Source organism: Dasypus novemcinctus, chromosome 11 (genome assembly GCF_030445035.2).
Source record: "Dasypus novemcinctus isolate mDasNov1 chromosome 11, mDasNov1.1.hap2, whole genome shotgun sequence".
Taxonomy (NCBI): Eukaryota; Metazoa; Chordata; class Mammalia; order Cingulata; family Dasypodidae; genus Dasypus; species Dasypus novemcinctus.
Window position 1 is genome coordinate 111,788,478 of NC_080683.1, and position 22,052 is coordinate 111,810,529.

The 22,052-nt window shown below is 37.5% G+C and overlaps 1 pseudogene; it reads right to left on the minus strand.

The window, feature by feature from the left end:
• Positions 1–5,285: 5,285 nt before the first annotated feature.
• Positions 5,286–10,473, minus strand: LOC101430891 (mortality factor 4-like protein 1 pseudogene; annotated as a pseudogene).
• Positions 10,474–22,052: the final 11,579 nt, after the last annotated feature.

Here is a 22,052-nt window from a genome sequence, read left to right on the forward strand (position 1 = left end):
AACATTATTAGTATAATTTATACTCTAGAGACCCACTCTGTTTTGGCTTGAATTACCCCATAACTGAGGACAAATAGAAAAGATTATAAATCCATACCTAAGCTACCTGAATTCCCTTGATGGAAACCACCTCCCCACTTCACTTTCATAGAGGCCTCAGTTTCTAGTTTGGAAATCAATTATTCTATATTGCTTGTCTTCAATTTGTAAGGAAAGCGGGAAGAAAGCCTAGGTGCATTAAAACTCAGGGTATAGAATAGAGAGGTGAATGAAATCAATGGGAAGGGATATCAAATCATTTTTGAACAAACTATTGTTCTTGTAAAAAATGATCTATGCTATTTCTTTAAAGAAAAAACTCAGAAAATGCAGAAAAGTATGACTAAGAGAGTAAACTAAAATGTTGCCTGAAATTCCACCATCCAAAAATAACTCTTGTATGCATTCCGGGAACCTCATTCCAGAACCTAGTCCCATCCAAGTCTTGGAGAAAAAACCTGGTGGACAAGAATTTGCGAAGAAACAGGTGAACTAATTTTGTAAGACTTCGTTTGAAATAAATGGTGTGACTCTAAGCACACCAGTTACAATCACATTTTCATGCTGCTTCTCCCAACACGTATCCAATGAAAGGAACAGAGAAAAGATAAAACTAGGGTCTCAGCGAGGTCTTACTGAAGTTCAGGACATTTAACCAGATTGCTCATTCTTACAATGAATCATTTTCTCACACTTTTCAATCAGGCATTTTAAATGCCATGTTTATTTTGACGACCCACCCATTCTGATACACAGCTTGTGATCAGCCAGTGAGACTGCAGCCATGCTGAGCTCCCTCACCTCCAAAGGCTCTGCTGCTCAAGTTTATTTATGTTTCCACATTAGGCAAGGGGAAGGAGAGAAATTTTTAAAGTCCATGCTAAGTCACTTGGAATGAACCAGGATGGTCTGAAATAGCCTATTTCTTTTTTGGAATATCATCATTTCCCTGTCTACTTTTACCTGAGGTGCAACAATACTAAATATTTATAAAGTTCCCGTCTCATAGGGAGCTCAAAGAAAAATATTTATGTAAGTGATCTCAGCAGTTCTCCAACACTCGAACGGGGATGCTGATGCATATTCTCGCTCTAGTCTATAAACTAAGGCACTTGTGTGCATAGGTGACTGGTTCAAGGGCATACTGTGAGTCAGTGGCAGCAAGGCCAAAAATAGAATTCTGGTTTCTTTCTTTCTTTTTTTTTTAACTGCATACTTTTCTCTGGCTCTTGCCTCATCACTAATAAAAACTAGTAATTTTGAATGCCAGTTGAAATTTCTTACATGAGCAAGATGCTATGAGTCACTATTAGCTCACTGTTACATTCATCATTTTGATAATGGATGATGTGATGGTGATGATGTGGGATGAAGGAAGTGAGGACATGGTGCATTTACTTTTATTCGGGGTTTCGGGAGACTAAGATTCCATTAACGGAGTTCTTGAGGTCACTCTGAAATTGAGACCATTTGACCCTGGAAATTACTCTTAAATTCTTCCATGTGAAAATCACAGGAAGCAAACCATTTTCTCTGGGCAAAACCTATGCTTTAGAATGATCTGTAAACTATGCTCTGAAATACAACTGTTTCAACTGAAAAAAAAAGTCAGTGAAAGAAAAAGCAATCTCCTTTTCACCACTAACGACCATGTGTTAGAAATTCCCTTTGCAGGGAACCATGGTGTGTATCAGTAGCAAGATGGGAAAGAAATCGATTACACTGAGTACCTCTCCAGTGTGATTGTTCCAAAACCTTTTTTTGGTATTGATGGAGGCCATACAATAAACCTGGAAATCGTATGCATTTTTGAAATCACCGTTAGCTGAAGGAAAATACCCATGTCCTCCCATTTCCGCCTCTCTCACTTCTATGGGGACCAAGCAACTGAAGCTGTCAGTGATCATGGGAGGGGAAAGAAACGTGCTGAGTTAATCGTAGAAGGCCAGCCTTGGAAGGAAACTTAGAGATCCCCTAGTCCAAGACACTCAGCTTACTGATGAGGAAAGGGAGTCCTAGACAGAAACAAACTGTTCTAAGTAATAGTTTTGATGTTGTTTCCTTCTTTAATAGGCACCAGCAGGGAGGTTGGTTACCTGCCACAGTTGACACCACAGTTGACCAAACAATGCTTGGCTCCTTCCACTTCCTCTGACTTGGTCATTTGTTTTGGTATCAGGTTGATCCTTCAGATTTCAAATTCAATGTTGGTGTTGGCTTCATCAAGTTTTAAGTTCCAGACATTTGTTAGGAGGACAGAGTGGAAAGAGAAAGAAGACATTGTGAATATGGTGATATTCTCCCCCCAGCCTCGGACGTGGGAGTTACCTTCTGGCTGTGCGCCTGTGGGGGTGATGATTCAGGACAGCGGCAAGAATTTGTATTTTGATCTGAACAGGAATTTTGCTGTTACGACTTTTTGTTTCCACTCTAGGAGTGGTTTTTAGTCTAGAGTATACAGTGAATACTTTCCATGTTACATTTCCCACAGGCTACATAATATTTTATTAATTTAGCTTCTCAAAATTAAAGATTATTAATTTTAAGAAAGTCAAAGTATTTCTTGAATTTGTGTTCTTGGAATATTTTAATCTTTTTTCCATTGTGATATTGGATCTCCAAACTTCCCATTTTGAAGTAAAGTAGGAGAATTATAACAGTGAAAACTATTAAGCATTTATGACTAAAAGGGGCCAACTAAACAGTATGGAAATTGTTCACCATGTAAAAATCATTTCACGTTTGAGTCAAAGGAAAGCGAGAGAATTTTCCCAATGGTGTATTTTAAAATCCATATATGTAGATTAATTACTGCTAAACTGAAAATATTTTAAAAAGAAACTATAAACACTTCTAAATTTCCCTTTATTTGAATGTTTTTCCAGCCGTGGTATTTCCCATTAAGCCCTACAGTCTAATGAGAGAGCATTAGGATGAGAATACATTGAACATGTAACCATGATTCAGTGGATATTAGACATTCTTGCCAAGCTTCTCTGAACACTGTCCTGAAAAACCATTATTTTGTATATGATTTGTTTCAAAACTTACTACTGGCATGTTGGCATATGAGTGTTTATTTTGTATTTAGCTTAAGGCAGGTTCTCTCCAGTCCACTCTGCAAAATTCACCTTGGAGCTGCTTTCTACCTCCATCCCTCTATCCATCTGTTACACACACACACTTCTACATACCTTGCTGTAGCTTCAAATGAATACGAGGAACATCGAAGATGATGCTAAAATGAAATTATTTTAGAAATAACTTCTCTCTATTAACATCCTCACTAGAATGAGTAAGACACACTTAGTTTTAAATTGTGAAATCCTAGACAACAACCATGGTTTTGTGAGCTTTAGTGGTTTTACATTTCATCAGTACAATCTGAGTTTAAATGGATTTGAGTGTTGGTTAAGAGAAGGGGTACGTTATTTTTTCCTGAAATTTAAAGAAATAATGTATTGAAGGGAAGTGGCTGTGGCTCAATCAGCTGGGCTCCCGTCTACCATCTGGGAGGCCCTGGGTTCCCGTCCTGGGGCCTCCTTGTGAAGGCAGGCTCGCCCGCATGCTGCGGAGAGCCGCTGGCCTGGGCACCAAGGAGTGCCGCTGGCCCACAAGCACTGCGGAGAGCCGGCTCAGCGGGGTGACACAACAAAAAGGGAGAAAAGTAAAAACACAGAAGAGTGTGCAGTGAATGGACACAGAGAGCAGACAACAAGCAAGTTACAAGGCAGGGGGGAATAAATAAAATACAGACACAGAAGAACATGCAGTTAATGGACACAGAGAGCAGAGAGCAAGCAAGCCACACGGGGGGAGGGGAATAAAAAAAATGTATTGAAGATCTGGAAAACAATCCTTAGTAGATGAACTTTTCCAGAAAAATGTAGCGACACGATGCATTCAGTCTATCATTTTACAACGTGCGTTAGCAGCAGTGGATGTGGTTCAAGCAGTTGAGGGCCCACCTCCCACATGGGAGGTCCCAGGTTTGGTTCCCAGTGCCTCTCATAAAAATAAAAACAAACAACAAGCAAAACAAATGAAAAAACCAACTCAGGGAAGCCAATGTGGCTTAGTGGTTGGGCACTGGCTTCCCATATCCCACATACGAGGTCCTGGGTTCAATCTGCAGTGCCCAGTACCTCAACAAACAAACAAACAAAAAACACATGCCTTAGGCACAAGTATAAAAACTAAGAGATGAGCCACCATTCTTCAACAATTTGGGCAAAGAAAAAATGCCTAAGAAACAACATGTACGATTTACAAAGGAAGAGCTCTTTAGTATAAGCACTATTAAAAAATTTATTTAAAAAGGAACACAAATGGACAAGTATGTTCAGCTGCATATGCCAAACTGAGCCTTTGGCACTAATCATAGCATTTGCCATACAGCATTAACACATATTATAAAAGTGCATGGTGTCAAAGGAATAGAATCGCCAGCATTCAAAAGCAGCTTTGAACAGACTGAAGATTTAAGGCTTCAGTCTGTTCTTATGCTGGCTGAGCCCTGAATCTCAGCAGAGTTACAACACCTACTCTCCAGTTCATCTGACTCACCCAGGACAACTAACAAAATGATGATGATGGACAATGCCCCCCCCCCCCAAAAACAGAGGGTATCTACAACTGTAAGCAAGACAGCTACATCCATCTGCCCCACGGAAGTCCCCTCTCAATCAGAAGCAGAGTGGGCATCATCATCCCCACATCCTCAGGATTGAGGCATGAACAAACACAAGGGGGGACTGCACCTATGGACTAAAGTAGACTTATTATTATTCTAGCAATGGAAGAACTTGCAACATTGATATAAAGGCGCTGGTCACCTTTGACCAACAACACGAAAGATGTTAAGGGGAAAATGTGGCAGAAGAGAAGGGGAAAGGAAATATGGGAATCCCCCTGTACTTTTGATGTATCATTTATGTAATCTAAAGCTTCTTTAAAAAAATAAAATTTTTTTAAAAACCAACTTTGCCAATTAGGCAATAAAACAATTGACAGCCTGTCGTGTCCATCACTGAATACACTGGTAGTGATTTTGAAATGAAAAAAAAAAAAAAAGAAAACAGTAGCACAGACCCTTTTACTTTCTCCTTTTATAAATAAATCAGAAAACAAACATACATCAATTCTGTCATATGCGAACATTGTCAAAGTGCTTCATTTGTACAAGGAAAGGACACGGAACAGAAATGTGTTAGAGATTCAAACCTAAGTGGGTGTCAGCAGTAGGATCATACAGCTCTCTGATGGCACCCAGGAAGAGCCACTTCCTAATCGCAGTGTTAAACAAAGTCTCAGAATCCTTTGCCAGGTTTTTTGGGAACTCATGAAGATAGTTCAGTGATAAAGCAAGGCTCCTCTCATGCAGAAGCATACAGGCCAACACGGCTGCAATTCGTACAAATAACCTGGAACACGGGTGCTCCAGGTGATCTGCAAGAATTCCAACATACTGTGGTCTCTCAGATTTGGAGAGTAGCCGAGTGCCCAGCATTGCAATGAAGGATTCTTTTATCCCAGCCATAACTTCATTAACAGCGTATTCCTTATGATCTGTGTTTCCTGGAGAAGTTTTGAAATTTGCATAATCCTCTAGCATGAAATCCACATTCATCTTGGCAGGAAGATAAAAGAGCTGGGTTGTTTTGCCTAGTAATTAACTTCCAGGCATCAACAAGCCATGGTTTTAGTTCTCCAGGAATCTTTACTAACTGCAATTCTGTTCTTGAATGGTTTCTCGTTTTCAACAGGAGGATCTACTCCACCATTCTCTTCCAAGGAGGCTGAGTGTGTCTCACTGGTACTGCCACCGCCTCCACTCCCAGATGTTTTCTGTTTTCAGGTCAACATTTTTCTGCTGCAGACAAGATGCCTTCTTTCCTGGGGCGGCCGGCTCTTCCTTCTCTCTGCCTGTTGCTCCTGACTGGCATTTGAATTTCCCTCTGTTTCTGCTGATTGATGCCCACGTATTTGAGGACTCTGCTTCCTGGAATCCATTCATTCCAGTTTTTGTAAAGTATTTCACGTTTATCCAACTATCTAAGTAAGGGAAAACACGGCAACCTTTACACGCTTGCTTCATAAAGCAGAGACACATGAAAGAAGAGCTCTCTCTCACCCTCCTGGAAGTCAGACTTGGGGTCTGGCTTTGCTGACTCCTCCTTCTCCCACCACCCCCTACTACTGTTCCCCACTCTCCACCCCACCCAGCTCAGCTTCACGGTCAGGCACTGCCAGCTCTACATCCTGGGCCGATTTGCCAGCGCTCGCTGGCATGACAGCAGCACATCCGCTCTTGTATCTGCACCCAAGGGTACGTTAACGTTTATGAGACCAAAGGAAAGCAGTAGATTTGACACTTAAATACTTAGCTTCTATATGCTTATACGTCTATCACCATCAGTTTACATAAAAGTTTAGTGCTTAGTTAAAATGAACAACCAAAATCAATTCAAAACTGAATACACACACAAATTTTTTAAAAAATAAGTAAAGTAATAAAATAAAATAGCAAAAAATACCTGAATACAAATTTAACTCCACACTGAGACTGATGAGAGGATGTGGTGTTACTTGATTCAAAAATTCCAAACATGGTTTTGGAAAAGATCAGAAGATATCTGTACTATATTGAAAGGCCACAGAACTAAAAAAATATAAACATGAATATTTAATCCTTCAAAACCTTAATTAAAATCATTACAATCATTACTAGGAATAATAAATATGCAATGAATATAGGTTCACTTAAATGAAAAGCTGTCTCACTTAAATGAATCAATAGCAAGCAATTGTTTTTCCATAAGGAAAATGGCAAAAATGAGCTTTCTGGTTATGAATGTTAAACAAGGTTTGGAAGCTTTCTAATCAATACATGGATAAAAGGAGAAAATATGTTATGTTTGTTTTCTATGCTACAAGATTTTGTTTCTTCTTGTTTCTAAATCTAAGCATTAATTTGAATTCTTTGGAAATCTCCGCATTAAAAAAAACAAATTGGATCATTGACTTAGCTGTACGTAAATGCAATTTGTTCTCTGAAAGCCATGTTTTCCCTTACTTATATAACTAAATAAAAGACTGAAAATTTAAAATATAATCAGATTGATAGTCACTACTTCAACTGTCCAGATAATTGCTGTCATTTCACTGCAGTGTGTGCCCATACAGGGTTTATTGAAATCCCATCTGTAGCAGTTTAATGTGGTTATGAATTAAAAAAATAGATATTGGATTATGTTTGTAATCTCATCTGTACCTGGGTGTGACTGAATTATGATTAGGGCATTGAGTCCCCACCCCTTGGTAGTTGGGAATCACAGATAAAAGGCATGGCAAAGAACAGAATTGAGCATTTCTGATGTTGGAGTTTTGATGTTGGAGTTTGATGCTAAAGACTTAAGCTGGAGCCCCGGGAAGTAAACTCACAGAGGAAAAAGAAGCCAGCCCCAGGAAGAAAGGAACCTTGAACCCAGAGAGAAGCAAGACCCTGGAAGGGAGGAACCCAGGAAGCCTGAACCCTCGTAGCCATCGGCAGCCATCTTGTTCCAACATGTGCAAATAGACTTTGGTGAGGGAAGTAATTTATGCTTTATAGCCTGGTATCTGTAAGCTCCTACCTCAAATAAATACCCTTTATAAAAACCAACCAATTTCTGGTATTTTGCATCAGCACTCCTTTTGGCTAAGTAATACGCCATCTCATCACAAAATTAGCTTTACATGTAACAACTTCAATAATAATAATAATAATAATACTGCATGTATATTACATGGATTGCCTCATTTAATCCTTACAGCAATTTATGAGGAAACTGAGGAAGAGCATTGTTTTGTAACTTATATAAGAAGAAAGTCAACAGGAACTTCCCTCTTTTGTAAAGTAAAAAATTTGTCATAGTAATAAAAATATATTGATACTATAAATTACTATATGGTCTGGATATATTTTTATAAAAAAATATTTTTAGAAAACAAATCTATTTTATAGTATTTCTGTTGACTTCAAATCAAACTAAAACACTCACACAAAGTCTATTTGCTACAAATGTAGCTTGGAGATTTTCATGATGCAAGTTTCTAAAACTTTATGTAGTTGCTCAGTTTCCAGAGCCATGGCTACATACTGAAACTTGATATTGTGGGAATGGAACATGTAAAAATTTAATTAATGTGTGTGTGGGAAGATGTGGAGTGGGGAAATTAATTTGAGTGAAATTGAAGGAAATCATCTTTTATCTTTACTCTTCTTCCCTCTCACACACACACAACACAGATGTTAATGTAGTTCAATTATTTTTGTTGGGGGCTGGTAATTATCGAATCCATTTTTATCCTCTTTTCAGATGTTAGGAGAAGGCAAATTTAACATGTTGGAAATTTAAACTTCAAACAAGGTAAAATGAGAGTGACTATCTTGTAAAGAACACTTAGAACAAAAATAAATAAACAGAACTTCCAGGACAGATAGCGGAGTAGGGAACTTCAGGACTCAGTTCACCAAAACTGCTATTAAATAGGCAGGAACTGTCTGAAACAACTTTCTGGGCCTCCAGAGGCCAGAAGAAAACTGTACAGCATCCAGGCAAGAGAGGGAGGAAGAGGCTGATAAACTATGATAAAGAAGAGTGAGTTGCTCTCTCTGTGTAGCAGTGACAGCTGGCTCCCATCACTCACTCTCACAGTGAGCAGCCTTGGGTTCCAGTCCCTGGCTAGCTTTTTGGTGACACAGAGGGACATAAGAATCCTCTTCCCCAAAACCAAGGTGAGCACAGCCTCTTACTGATCATGGCTTTGGGTTTGTTAATTTGGATTACTGTTAACTGGCTCTGTGCTATTGTTTCAACATGCCTTGGACAAAGGTTGTGGCAGCCATTGTTTCAACCCTGACCTGAACAGGGGAGGAGGCAGTGTAAATTTAAAGGCACATTACTTCTTCAGGGCTGTAGGCTCAGTTAACTGAAGGGTAGCATTTTCTGGGCAGGCCAGGAAACCACAGGTTTGGGGAGCAGTCAGTAAATGACTTTGGTGCCCTTCATGATCCCCTCCTCAGGGAAAGTGCTTCCCTGACCCTATTTTGGCCAAGAAATACTGACTTGAGAAAGTCCTCTCTGGGATGACCTTCTTCCCAGAATTTGTCCTACAGGCAAAAGCCACTAGCTAGAGACAAGAAAGGAGAGTAAAAAACTACAGAGGCAAAACAAACACAAACAGAACAGATCAAGAAAAAAAAGGGTAGAAAGGAAGTTTTCTCCTGAAAGTGAAACAATTGCACAAAAAATACAATCTTAAAAATTGTGCTTGTATCCAGGGCAAGAATCAGATGATGAAGAGCTGAAAAACTCTGATCACTTAAACACAGGCTATTCTGAAGGTCTAGAATAAGATGGAATAAGTATCAAAGAAGAGCCTTAACACAAGGCAATCAACAATAACACCCTAGGAAAGAAAGAGAAACTGACCTTCAGAGTAAGCTCATCAATGTAGTCTATCTGTCCTGTCTTCTAGTTCACTGATTATTTCTTCTGTCTGTTCAAATCTGTTGCTTGCCTCTAATACATATATATTTTTAAAGATTTATTATTTCCACCCCCGTGTGGCTTGTTTGCTGTCTGCTCTCTGTGTCCATTTGCTGCATGTTCTTCTGTGTCTGCTTGTCTCCCTTGTTGCGTCATCTTGCTGCACCAGCTCTCCATGGGGTATTGGCCGTCGGCTTTTGGTGGGTGTGGGCCATCAGCTTTCCATGGGGCCTGGGCCATCAGCACTCCATGGGGCGCAGGCCAGCCAGCCTTCACAAGGAGGCCCTGGGATGCAAACCCATGGCCTCTCATATAGTAGACAGGAGTCCAATTGATTGAGCCACAGCTGCTTCCCCTCTAATGTATTTTTTAAATCCCCCCCTTCCCTTGGGGCTTTTTGCTTGCTGTCTGCTCTCTGTATCTATTCACTGCATGCTCTTCTGTGTTTTTTTGCTTGTTTCCCTTTTTGTTGCATCACCTTGCTGAGTTGGCTCTCCGTGGTGCTTGCGGGCTGGTGGCACTTAGTGGCACCAGGGCTGGCAGCTCTCTGCAATGTGTGGGTGAGCCTGCCTTCATGAGGAAGACCTGGGATGTGAACCTAGGGCCTTCCAAATGGTAGACAGGAGCCCAACTGATTGAGCCACAGCTGCTTCCCCCCTCTAATGTATTTTTAATCTATTCTATTGTGTCTTTCATCCTCATAATTTCTGTTGTTGCCTTTTACCCTTTCAAATTCTTCTTTATACTCACACATTGTCTTCTTAATATTCTTTACCTCTTTATGCATATTTTCCTTCCTCTCCTCGAATTGATTTAGGAGACTTGTTTGAACATCACTGACTAGTTGTTCCAAATTCTGTGACTCCTCTGAAGTTTTAATTTGTTCCCTTGACTGGGCCATATCTTTCTGTTTCTTAGTATGGCTTGTAATTTTTTTTGCTCATGTCTAGGCATCTGACTACCTTGAAAGTGAAAGTTTGGAAAAAAATATTCAGTGCAAATAGTAACCAAAAAGGTGTTGGAGTAGCTATAGTAATATTGCATAAAAGAGACAAAGGACACCATATATTAATAAAAGGGGAAATGAAATCTACCAAGAAGAAATAACAATAGTAAATATTTATGCACATAACCAAGGTGCCCCAAAATATATGAGGTGATCACTACAGTGAGAAATAGATACATCTACACTAATATTTGGAGACTATAATACACAACTCTTATAAACAGATAGAACATTTAGACAGAGGATTAATAAGGAAACAGAAACTTTAATAATATGATAAATAAACTAGACCTAACAGACTTATACAGATCATTGCACCTCAAAGCAGCAGGATATACAGTCTTCCAAGTGTGCAAAGATCATTCTCCAGGATAGAGCATATGTTGGTCCATAAAACAAGTCTCAATAAATTTAAAAAGATTGAAATTACCATAATTGAATGAATCCAGAAAGCAATAACAGGCAGAGAACTGGAAACTTCACAAAAATATGGACTTAAACAACACACTCTTCAACAATCAGTGGATCAGAGAAGAAATTGCAAGGGAAACCAGTAAATATATTGATACAAATGAAAATGAGAATACAACAAACAAAACTTATGGGATGCACTGAAGGCAGTGCTCAGAGGGATAGCCCTAGATGCCAAGATTTAGAAAGAAGAGCTAAAATCAAAGACTTAACTGCACACCTGCAGGAACTAGAAAAAAAAACAAAACAAAACAAGAAACTAATCCCAAAGCAAGAAGAAGGAGAGAAATAATAAAGACTAGAGCAGAATAAATGACATTAAGAATAAACAAAAAAGAGAATTTTTAAAACCAGAAGTTGGTTCTTGGAGATCAATGAAATTGGCAAGCACTTTGCTAGAATGATGAGAGAGAGAGAGAGAGAGAGAGATGCTGCTGACCCCAAAGAAATAAAAAGGATCTAAGAGGATACTATGAACAATTGTACACAACGAATTCAACAACCTAGATCACATGGATAAATTCCTAGAAACATATGAACAACCTATACTGACTCTAGAAGGAACAGAAGACCTCCACAGACCAGTTACAAGTAAAAAGATTGAATCCATCATTGAAAACCTTCCAACAAAGAAAAGTCCAAGAACAGATAAATTCACATATGAATTCTACCAATTATTCCAAGAAGAATTAAGATCAATCCTGCTCAAACTCTTCCAAAAAACTGAAAAGGAGGGAACACTACCTAACTTATTCTATGAGGCCAATATCACCCTAATATCAAAGCCAGATAAAGGGATTACAAGAAAAGAATTCTTCTATGAATATAGACACAAAAATCCTCAAAAAATATTTGCAAGTCAAATCCAACAGTACATTTAAAGAAGTATACACCATAATCATGTGAGTTTTATCTCAGGTATGCAAGGGTGGTTCAACACAAGAAAATCAATTAATGTAATACATCACATTAACAAAACAAAGGAGAAAATCCATATGATCACTTCAATTGATGCCGAAAATGCATTGGACAAAATCCAGCCTCCTCTCTTCATACAGACATTTAAAAAAAATAGGAATAGTGGAAGCAGATGTGGCTCAATGAGTTGGGTGCAGGCTTACCACATGGGAGGTCCCAGGTTCAGGCCCTAGTGCTTCCTAAAGAAGAGGAACAGGTGCCCGCACAAACTGCAATAAGCTAAATGCCCATACCCACTGCAATGAGCTAGACACTGTACCTGCTGCAATGAGCAGGAACCTAAACAAGCAGATGCCACAAGCCAGCAGATGCTGTAGCTCATGGAGAGCGGATGTGGCTCAGGCCAGTGGGCACTTACCTCCCATGTGGGAGTTTGGGTCCAGTTCCCAGTGCCTCCTGGAAAAGGTGAGAAAACAATGAGCAGACAGATGAGAGAACCATTGTGGGGCGGGGGAATAAATGTAAACATAAATTTAATAAATAAATCTTTAAAAAAAGAAAAAAGAATAGAAGGCAATTTCCTCAGTGTGGTAAAGGAGGTATATCAAAGACCCACAGCTAACATTTTGTTCAATGGTGAAAGACCGAAAACTTTGCTTCTAAGATTTGGAACAAGACAAGGATGCCCACTGTCACCACTGTTATTCAACATTGTACTGGTTGGGCTAGCCAGAGCAATTAAGCTAGAAAAAGAAATAAAAGTCATCCAAATTGGAAAGGAAGTAGTAAAACTTTCAATCTTTGCAGATGACATGATCCTGTGTATAGAAAATCCTGAAAACTCTCCAGCAAAGCTACCAGAACTAATAAACAAGTTCAGCAAAATGGTGGACTACATAGTCTACAAGCAAAAATCAGTGGTGTTTCTATACACCAGCAATGAGCAATCTAAGTAGGAAACAAGAAAACTGTTCATTTACAATAGCAACTAAAAGAATTAAATACCTAGGAATAAATTTAACCAAAGATGTAAAGGACTTATACACAGAAAATAAAACATTTCTAAAAAGAAATAAATCTAAATAAACAGAAGGACATTCTGTGTTCACAGATTGAAAGACTAAATATCATTAAGATGTCAATTCTATCCAAATTCATTTATAGATTCAACACAATCCCAATTAAAATCTCAAACAGCTTACTTTGCAGAAATAGTAAATCCAATTATCAAATTTATTTGGAAGGATAAGGGATCCTGAATAGCCAAAAATATGTTGAAAAGGAAGAAAGAAGTTGGAGAACTCACATTTCCTGACTTTAAGGCATATTACAAAGCTACAATGGTCAAAATAGCATGGTACTGGCACAAGGAGAGATATATTGGCCAATGGAATCTAATTGTGCATTCAGAATTAGACCCTCACATCTATGGGCAATTGAGTTTTGACCAGGCTACTAAGTCCACTCAATTAGGAAAGAATGATCTCTTCAACAAATGGTGCTGGCAGAAATGGATATCTATATCCAAAAGAATGAAAAAGGATCCCTATTTCACACCATATACAAAAATTAACAACAAAAAAAATGGATCAAAGACCTAAATATAAAAGCCAGTGCTATAAAACTTCTAGAAGAAAATGTAGGGAAGCATATTCAAGATCTTGTGGTAGGCAATGGTTTCTTAGACTTTACACCCAAAATACAAGAAATGAAAGAAAAAATAGACAAGTGGGACCTCCTCTAAATTAAAAACTTTTCTGCATCAAAGGGCTTTGTCAAGAAAGTAAAAAGATAACCTACTCAATGGGAGAAAATATTTTGAAATTAAATATACAAAAAGGCTTAATATCCAGAATATATAAAGAAATCCTACAACCGAACAATAAAAAGACAAACAACCCAAATTAAAAATGGGCAAAAGACTTGAATAAACATTTCTAGAAAGAGGAAATACAAATGATATAAAGCACATGAAAAGATACTCAACAGGTATATCCCTACCTATTAGAGAAATGCAAATCAAAACCACAATGACATATGATTGTACACCTACTAGAATGGCCACTACTAACAAAACAAATAACTAAAAGTGTTGAAGAGGATGTGGAGAAATAGAAACACTCATTCATTGCTCGTGGGAATGTAGAATGGTGCAGCTGCTATGGAAGACCGTCTGGCAGGTCCTCAGAAAGCCAAATACAGACTTATCATATGAGCCAGCAATCCCACTACTAAGTATATACCCAGAAGAATTGAAATCAGGGACACAAATGATATTTGCACATCAATATTCTAAGTGGCATTATTCACAATTGCTAAAAGATAGGAAGAACGCAATTGTCCATCAATCAGTGAATGAGTAAACAAAATGGGGTATATACATACAATGGAATATTTTTTAGTTGTAAGAAGAAATGAAACCTTAATGTATGCAACAACATGGATGAAGCTTGAGGACATTTTGTTGAGTAAAATAAGCCAAACACAAAAGGATGAATATTAGTCTGATTTCACTAATATGAACTAAATATATTGAGCAAACTAATGGAGTTAAAAACCTAGTATGTAGGTTACCAGAAGATAGAATGATAATAGAGAATACTACATACTTACTTTGTGTAGAATCATCAGTAATGAAGTTGAGTGTAAATGTTTGGAAATGGATAGAGTTTATGGTAGCACATTATTATGAGTATAATTAACAGCACTGATATATTGGTGTGACCTTAATAATAGGGTGGTATATGGGGGAAAATACACCTGATGAAAACTATGGATAATAGCTAATAGTACTATTTTAATAATCTTCCATCAATTGTAACAAAGGTAACTACTGTTAAAAAGAATAGTACAATTACAAAAAAATTACTTTCATCAATTGTAACAAATATTCCACACCAAAGCAAGGTATTGGTGATGGGGTAGCGTATGGGAAGTCCATATTTTAGGCATGATTGTTCTGTAAACCTACAAGTTGTTTAATAAGAAAATTTTAATTAAAAGTTAAAATAGATCAGTATAACACAGCAAACCGTTTTGTAGATGATGTTAATAAAACAAGTGTAAGAATGTTCTTTCATGAAATACAACAAATGAACAATACTAATACAAGGTGTTAAAAATAGGGTGACATATGATAAAAATATACCTAGTGTAAATAACGGATGATAGGTAAAACTATTTTAATAATCTTTCATCAATTGTAGCAAAGGTAACTAATGTTAAAAAAAAAGTACAGTTTTTTTAAATGCTATCATCAGTTGTAGTAAATCCTGTAATTTATGCATGATTGTTTTATAAGCTCAAAAGTTCTCTAATTTAAAAAAAGGAAAATAAATAAGCACTCTTTCTCTCTTTTTCAAGTAATAATCAGTGCTTAGAACTCACAACAGCAAAAAGTTCTGGGAAAAAATACCATGATCATATATTTTAAACTAGAGGGTTATTCTGTGACCCTCCTACGGACATCAGAGAGTGAAGATATTTATAAAGTTCAGACCATTTTAACTGGTTGGTGGGTAGAAAATATTTTGAAAATCAAATTTAAAAAAGAAAATGTTTTCCTTTTTTTAAATTAACTAACAAATAGTTATATTATTGCTATTTATATTGCATGTTAAGTGAGAAAAAATTTTTCAAGTATGGGTCAAAAAATACCATGATTTGGTATATAAGCCAGAGAAATTAAATATTATTTCTGTATATCCAATACTGCCAAAAAAAAAAAAAGCTTTCTGACTAGTATAAAGAATATTCTAATTTGGAAACATTTCAAAAATATCTACCTTTGTGAAGTAGGGTCATCAGTGTAAAGAACTGGGAGGCTGAAATATTCAAGGGAAGGGGTTTGACTTGATGTTCTGGGGTCACTTTGGTCTGTCCCCTAGAAAGAGGAAGCCAAATGATCCACCCAAATTGATCTTGTGCCCTTCCAATCTCCTCCCTTTTTAAAGGTGATGTCTTAACTCAGGCTTGCAGAAAGCCTGTGTCAATAAATTTCTCAAGGAAATAATAAATAATATTGAGTAGTCATAAAGAAGGTTAATTTTACTTCTTTAATTCATTGTGAGCAAGATCAGACACCATGTGATAACAAGCTATTTGAGGGAGGCAATGTTAGGCAACATTAGATCAATTGATAAATCGTATGGAAATAATTTTAAAGCAGTTTTACAGTCAATTCTGAATTACCCAAAGAAACAAATGACCCCTATAATATGAAGAAATTTCCCGAAAACTGTGTTTAACATGGTGTCGATTCTCTGTTTCTTTGGTGAGTGAGAATAAAAAATGAGAGTACTGGGAAAAACAGCAGATTGAATCCCACTCAACGACTGAGTCAGAAGAACAAGGGACATGTAAAAATGAAGGGGACAGAAGAGACAGAAAAGCATCTGAGGCCAGCCAACAGCACAGTGCCTGGGCCCACGTCATCTTCACCTCCCTTGGATATCCTGTTTCAGGGTGATTCACCTTTGGTTATGGCCACTGCCCTAACTTGGATAATTTGTGACACTTCACAATAAAGCTTCTGAACCAGAGGAGCAGAAACTTGGGTTGTCCCGCAGAACTTACATACCAACTAGATTCTCCAAGGTCGCTCTCCCCAAAGGTCATGGCTATGGACAGGTGGGAACCCAAGTTGGTGAACAGAGATGATGGTGGGAGTAGAGTTTCTCTACAGATCCCACCTGGGAAGGGAAGTTAAAGGTTAAAATAACATTTAAATCTGAGATACGATGTCAGAATTGTGAGGAGTCTTGGGTGCAGTTTTGATTATAAGAAAGACCTCCATTGATAGAACAAATTTTAGGTTAGGGAGTACTGGGAATTTAAAAACAGAATCTCTAAGAAAACTGTGATTTTTATGGAAAGAGCACTTTAAAATTAAGTAATACCACTTGAATATTGAAGAGATGGAAACATTTACAGTATGCATTCTATAATGGAGAAGATTTAGAAAGAAATTAAGTCTTGTGATTAGCTTCCAGGATTTACACACCTCTGTATTTTACAGGTGATAAAAAATTAGTAAAAAACTTTATTTCCATATAATTAGAGAACCTCTAAACAAGCAAACACCAAAAAGGAAACTATGAAAATATTTCAGGTGTATTATGAAACAAAATCTTTCTAGGAAACCATTGTATTTATACAGCCCTGCAAAAGACCATTTTCCTCATTCGTTGGGATAATTTCTTCCATGTTTTCTGTTTGAAATTCATGAAGTTTTTACTTAGATCACATTTTCAGGATGTATTTTGTACATTTGTTTAGCAAGTATTTTTGACATCCTTTTATGTTCTATGCTGTTCTAGACAATGGAGACCCAGGACAGAACAAAACTCATTAAGAAAAAAATCTTAAAAGGTAGAGTAAGTGGACTTATTCTACCTTTTAAGACATAAAGTTACACTAATCACAAAAGTATGGTATCAGCGTAGAAAGTCTACAGCTCAATGGAGAAGAGTGGGAGTTCAGAAATAGACTCACAAATAAAAATTAATTGATTTTAGACAAATATACTGAAATAGTTCAATGGGAAAAGATAATCTTTTCAAGAAATGGTGCTGAAACAATTGAATTGCCATATGTAAAAAAAAGTTAACCTCAATCTTTACCATATAACATATAGAAAAACTAACTTAAAACAAATAATAGACCTAAATATAAAACTAAAGCTATAAAACTTCTAAAAGAAAACAGGATAATATGTTTGTGACCTTGGGATTGGCAAGTGTTTTTAACTACAACACAAACTCTAAAAGAAATAAATCAATAAATTAAACTTTATAAAAAAAAATCTGTCCCTTCATGGAGCTCATATTCTAGTGATTTAAATAACTCAGGAAGCATAAGATGAAGAATCAAAACAGAGGTAATCACAAACCTCTCAGTTGTTGTTGTTTTTTCCTCTTTTGAATAGGATAAAGAACGTAAATTTTTTAAAACATAAAACAGTTTTTGAAATAACATCACTCTTTTAGGTTGAGTACCATCAAGAGAAAGAATAGAATAAGGGCTTTCATTCCCACTAACTAAATGTTGAAATGTTTTTCTTCTTGTGGTAAGAATTATCGGAACATTGAGAGTAACTAAAACAAACCAAAACTTTGGGGGAAGATATTTATATAAGAGAGAACTGCTTCAAGATCATCCTAGAGGAGCCAAGACACAAAGTCTAAACCACCATAAAGAAATAATGCATCTGAGTACTAACGAAACAAATGTAGCTGTGCCATTTTGAGCACTACCAGAGGGTAATGTTCACCACCTCTTGACAGGCTGATGCATTTTGCCATGTGATGTCCCAAAACATCGATGCTTAAACATATTAAATTAATTTTTCTTGGGAAGCAAATTCAGTCAACCAAATGAGTGTTTGGGGACATTTTGAATCGTTAGCTTTGGTAGGTAAATATTCTCAGGCCCCTCCCCTCTTGTTTTTCTTCAATCTACCCTATCCACTCACAACATCCCTTGGACCCCGTCGTCCCAGCTCACCTCCCCAGCCTATGTCCTCTGAAAACGACATCCTGCTCCAGACAGTGGACACAACACACGCACAGGAGTTACAGTACAGCCCCATCTGCAAATATATTTTTCAACCACATTTTAAGAACGGTTAGTGAATAGCTGTATTTTCTGCGAAGACTTACTCAAAGAATATTTCCCTAATAATCTATTTAACCCATTTCTGCAAAAGTTCACAATCAGTAACTTGAATCTGCATTTTAAAACAGAATGTAATTTTTAGGAACATAGTAGAAACTGAAATTATTTTTAATATGCATATTTTCTTTAGCCAGCTATTGAGAAGCTCCTGAATATATTAAAAATATGATGAAATAACCTTTTTATTCCCCACCAACACAATCTGCTCAGCAAATTAAAACATGTTTGATTTAAAGCAGATTCAGATTTTAATGAATCCTTTCACTGTTTTCAAATATAGGTACATTGTATTTCACAGCATACATAAGACTACTTTAGAAACATTTTCAAAAGGTACATACTTCATATGTTATTGAATAAAACAACCTGGCTTATGATGGCAGTGAGGTAAGTGAGCATTGCCATGTATGATCATTTCTCTCTCTCTTTCTCTTCCTTCCTGTCCTTTTTAATCTTTATAAGCTGATTATACCCATAGCTAACAAGGAATGGTTTTACATTTTTAGGAAAGGAAACACATGAGCTTTGGGGCGGGGGACTGACTGGAAAGAAATCTCAGCTCTGCTCCTGACTAGCTGTGCAACCTCAAGTGAGTAACTTAACCTCTCTGTACCTCATTTTTTTGATTGAGAAAATGTTGAAAAAATTAATAATTACTTCTTAGGGTTTTGGGGATTAAGAGAACCAATATTTGTAGTCTTTAGAGCCTGGCACTAGCAACTGCTATATAAGGGTTTGTTAAATAAATAAATATGCCTAAAGACAAGATTGCTCTTCACACCTAGAAATAACTTCTCTAGGACAAAACCATGGCGAGTTAATCAAGTCACCTGGTTTTGTGTTTACCTCCCACATTGCACCTGTTCTTACATAGCCAATACCATCTACTTTAAGAAGCAAAAAAAAAAAAAAATTTTTAATGGGTCCTTTTTTGTCCATCTAACTCACCTTTGTAAATAAAAGTCCAGAAACTGCCTATTGTTCCCTTTCCATAGGTCAATAAGAAATGGCAGGATTTCTTCTGAAATTAGATGACAGCAGAGAAGCAGAGAAAGAAAAGCACGGCAAATGTGGCTACAAGTGAAGCCCAGAAAAGCAGAACGCATTTCAACACCCTGTAATTGACAGCACGCAAAGGGTCCTGTCAGCCAAGGCCAAGAGCAAGGCTGGCAGGGGGTGGGGTGGGGGGGTGCCCTCCTGCTGCAAGGCAGGGCATTGCCCATAAACACGGAGGCCAAGAGCTCCAGGACAAATAATATCAAAGGCAAAGGGAAACTGTCCAGGGACAAGGGACCCACCCAGCCTCCCTGCTTGAGCCCCATCTAACAGTTTTCCAGACCAGCGCTTTGATCCTCAATGTGAGTTTTCCCCAACTCTAGCAGAAGAGCCCGGCAGTGGAGATACAGGCAGTGCTCCGGGCGTGGAGGGGACACACTGAAGTGAGAGACATTCTCTCTCTCCCTGTCTCGCGAGCGGTGACTGCTTTGGGACCCTGGAGTTTGACTCTGTGAATGAAGCTTTCTCAGACTTGCAGAGCCCCTAAGGCTTCTGACATCACTCACAAAGCACTCGCGTTCTGTGAGCTGCATCAAGGTTGACCTCTGACCAATGGAAAGACCCAGTTCCTGAGAGCATTCTGAAGTAGCTATTCATCTCTAAGAAACTTAAAATACAAGTCTGTGGTTCTAGGAAATCATTTTGAAGCAGTCCTTAATTCTAAAAATTAGAAATGTGAAGGTTTTGAGGGTTTTTTTTAATTGCTCCTTAATTACCATATCACTATTCAATAGCTACTCTCCAAAGCAACAGAGACGATTGAAAAAAAAAACAAACAAGGAGTAAAATGTGCAGCAGGAAAAAAGTCCAAGAAGTTTTAATTTTTTTTTTTTTTGTACTTGTAGTTAGTAAAGAATTTCCTTTTGCCATCCAGAGAACTGTGCCCCCCCGTAAGGAGAGCCGCCCAGCACGGAGGAGAGTACAGCCTGTCCAAGAATGGCGCCACACACATGGAGAGCTGACTCAACAATATGACGAAACAAAAAGAAACACAGATTCCCAGTACTCCTGAGGATGGAAGCAGTCACAGAAGAACACACAGCAAATGGACACAGAGAACAGACAAGTGGGGCAGGAAGGGGATAGAAATAAATAAATAATAAATCTTAAAAAAAAAGGGAGAGAGAAATATTGGTTTAAAAAAATTCAACACGAAAGGAAGCATCGGGTAATAAAAGGAGTCTGGGAAATTAAAAATAAAATAACAGAAATGAAAAACACAAAAGAAGGTTTGGATGATAATGTTGAAATAACTCAAGAATGTGTAACAGCAACAATAACAACAAAAACCTAGAGCTGAATATAAGATAAAAAAGAACTGTCTTTAATAATTCCAAATCACTCAAGGAGTTTCTCACCCTACAATAGAAGTTCCAGAAAGAGAGAGCAATGCAATTAGACTGGAGACAGGGAAGTAGATGGGCAGAGAAGTTATAAAATTATTCAATAAAACCTCCCAGATCTATAGAAATAGACCCGAAGAGCCCAGGATGAAAACTAAACTATACCAAAATGAAGCATCATCAAATCACTAAACACTGGGGTGAAAACAATATGAAAAATTGCCAAAGAGGGAAAAGACATTACATAAAAAAGTGAGGATCAGATTGGCTCAGACTTCCCAAGATTTCACTGGAAGCTTAAAGACATGAGAACAAAGTCATTAAAATTCTTAAGGAGAATGATTTCCATCATAAAAATGTACATGGACAAATTATCAATTAAGGATGAGGATAAAATAAATAATTTTCAGGCCTGCAGAAGTCAAAAACTTATGCATTCTTTCTCAGTAATATGCTGGGGGTAATAAAGCAAGAAAGCGTATTGTATGGGAGCAATGAAACTGGGTCTCAAATATGAGAAGCAAAGAATCCCCACCCCCACCCACCCCAAGAACTTGATGGAGGAAATCCAAAGATGGCGATTTGGTAACAGATAAACCAACCCAGATACACACAGGACAGAAGGGGTCAGGAGAAAATAACTGGTACTGCACATAACTTACACCTATATTTATAATTTTAGAAATGCTAAATTTTAGCAAGCGATTAGTGAAAACAGAGATGTGGATTTCCCATCCAAATTCAAGCATCCTTCCTGCCCCCAAGTCTGTCTATTAAGGGTTTCTGGCTCTTCCAATCACTGAAATTAACAGAAATCTGATGTGTTTGAAAGTATTGAGAGGTGATTTATACTTCTGCTGGAGTTTAAGGATGGCTACATGTCAAGTACTAGAAAACTGAGCAAGGAACAGTACAAATTTGAAGAATTTTAACTCTTACATTTAGGTCTATTTTGAATTACTTTTTGTGTATGGTGTGAGATAAGGTCTAAATTCACCCTTTGGCATGTGG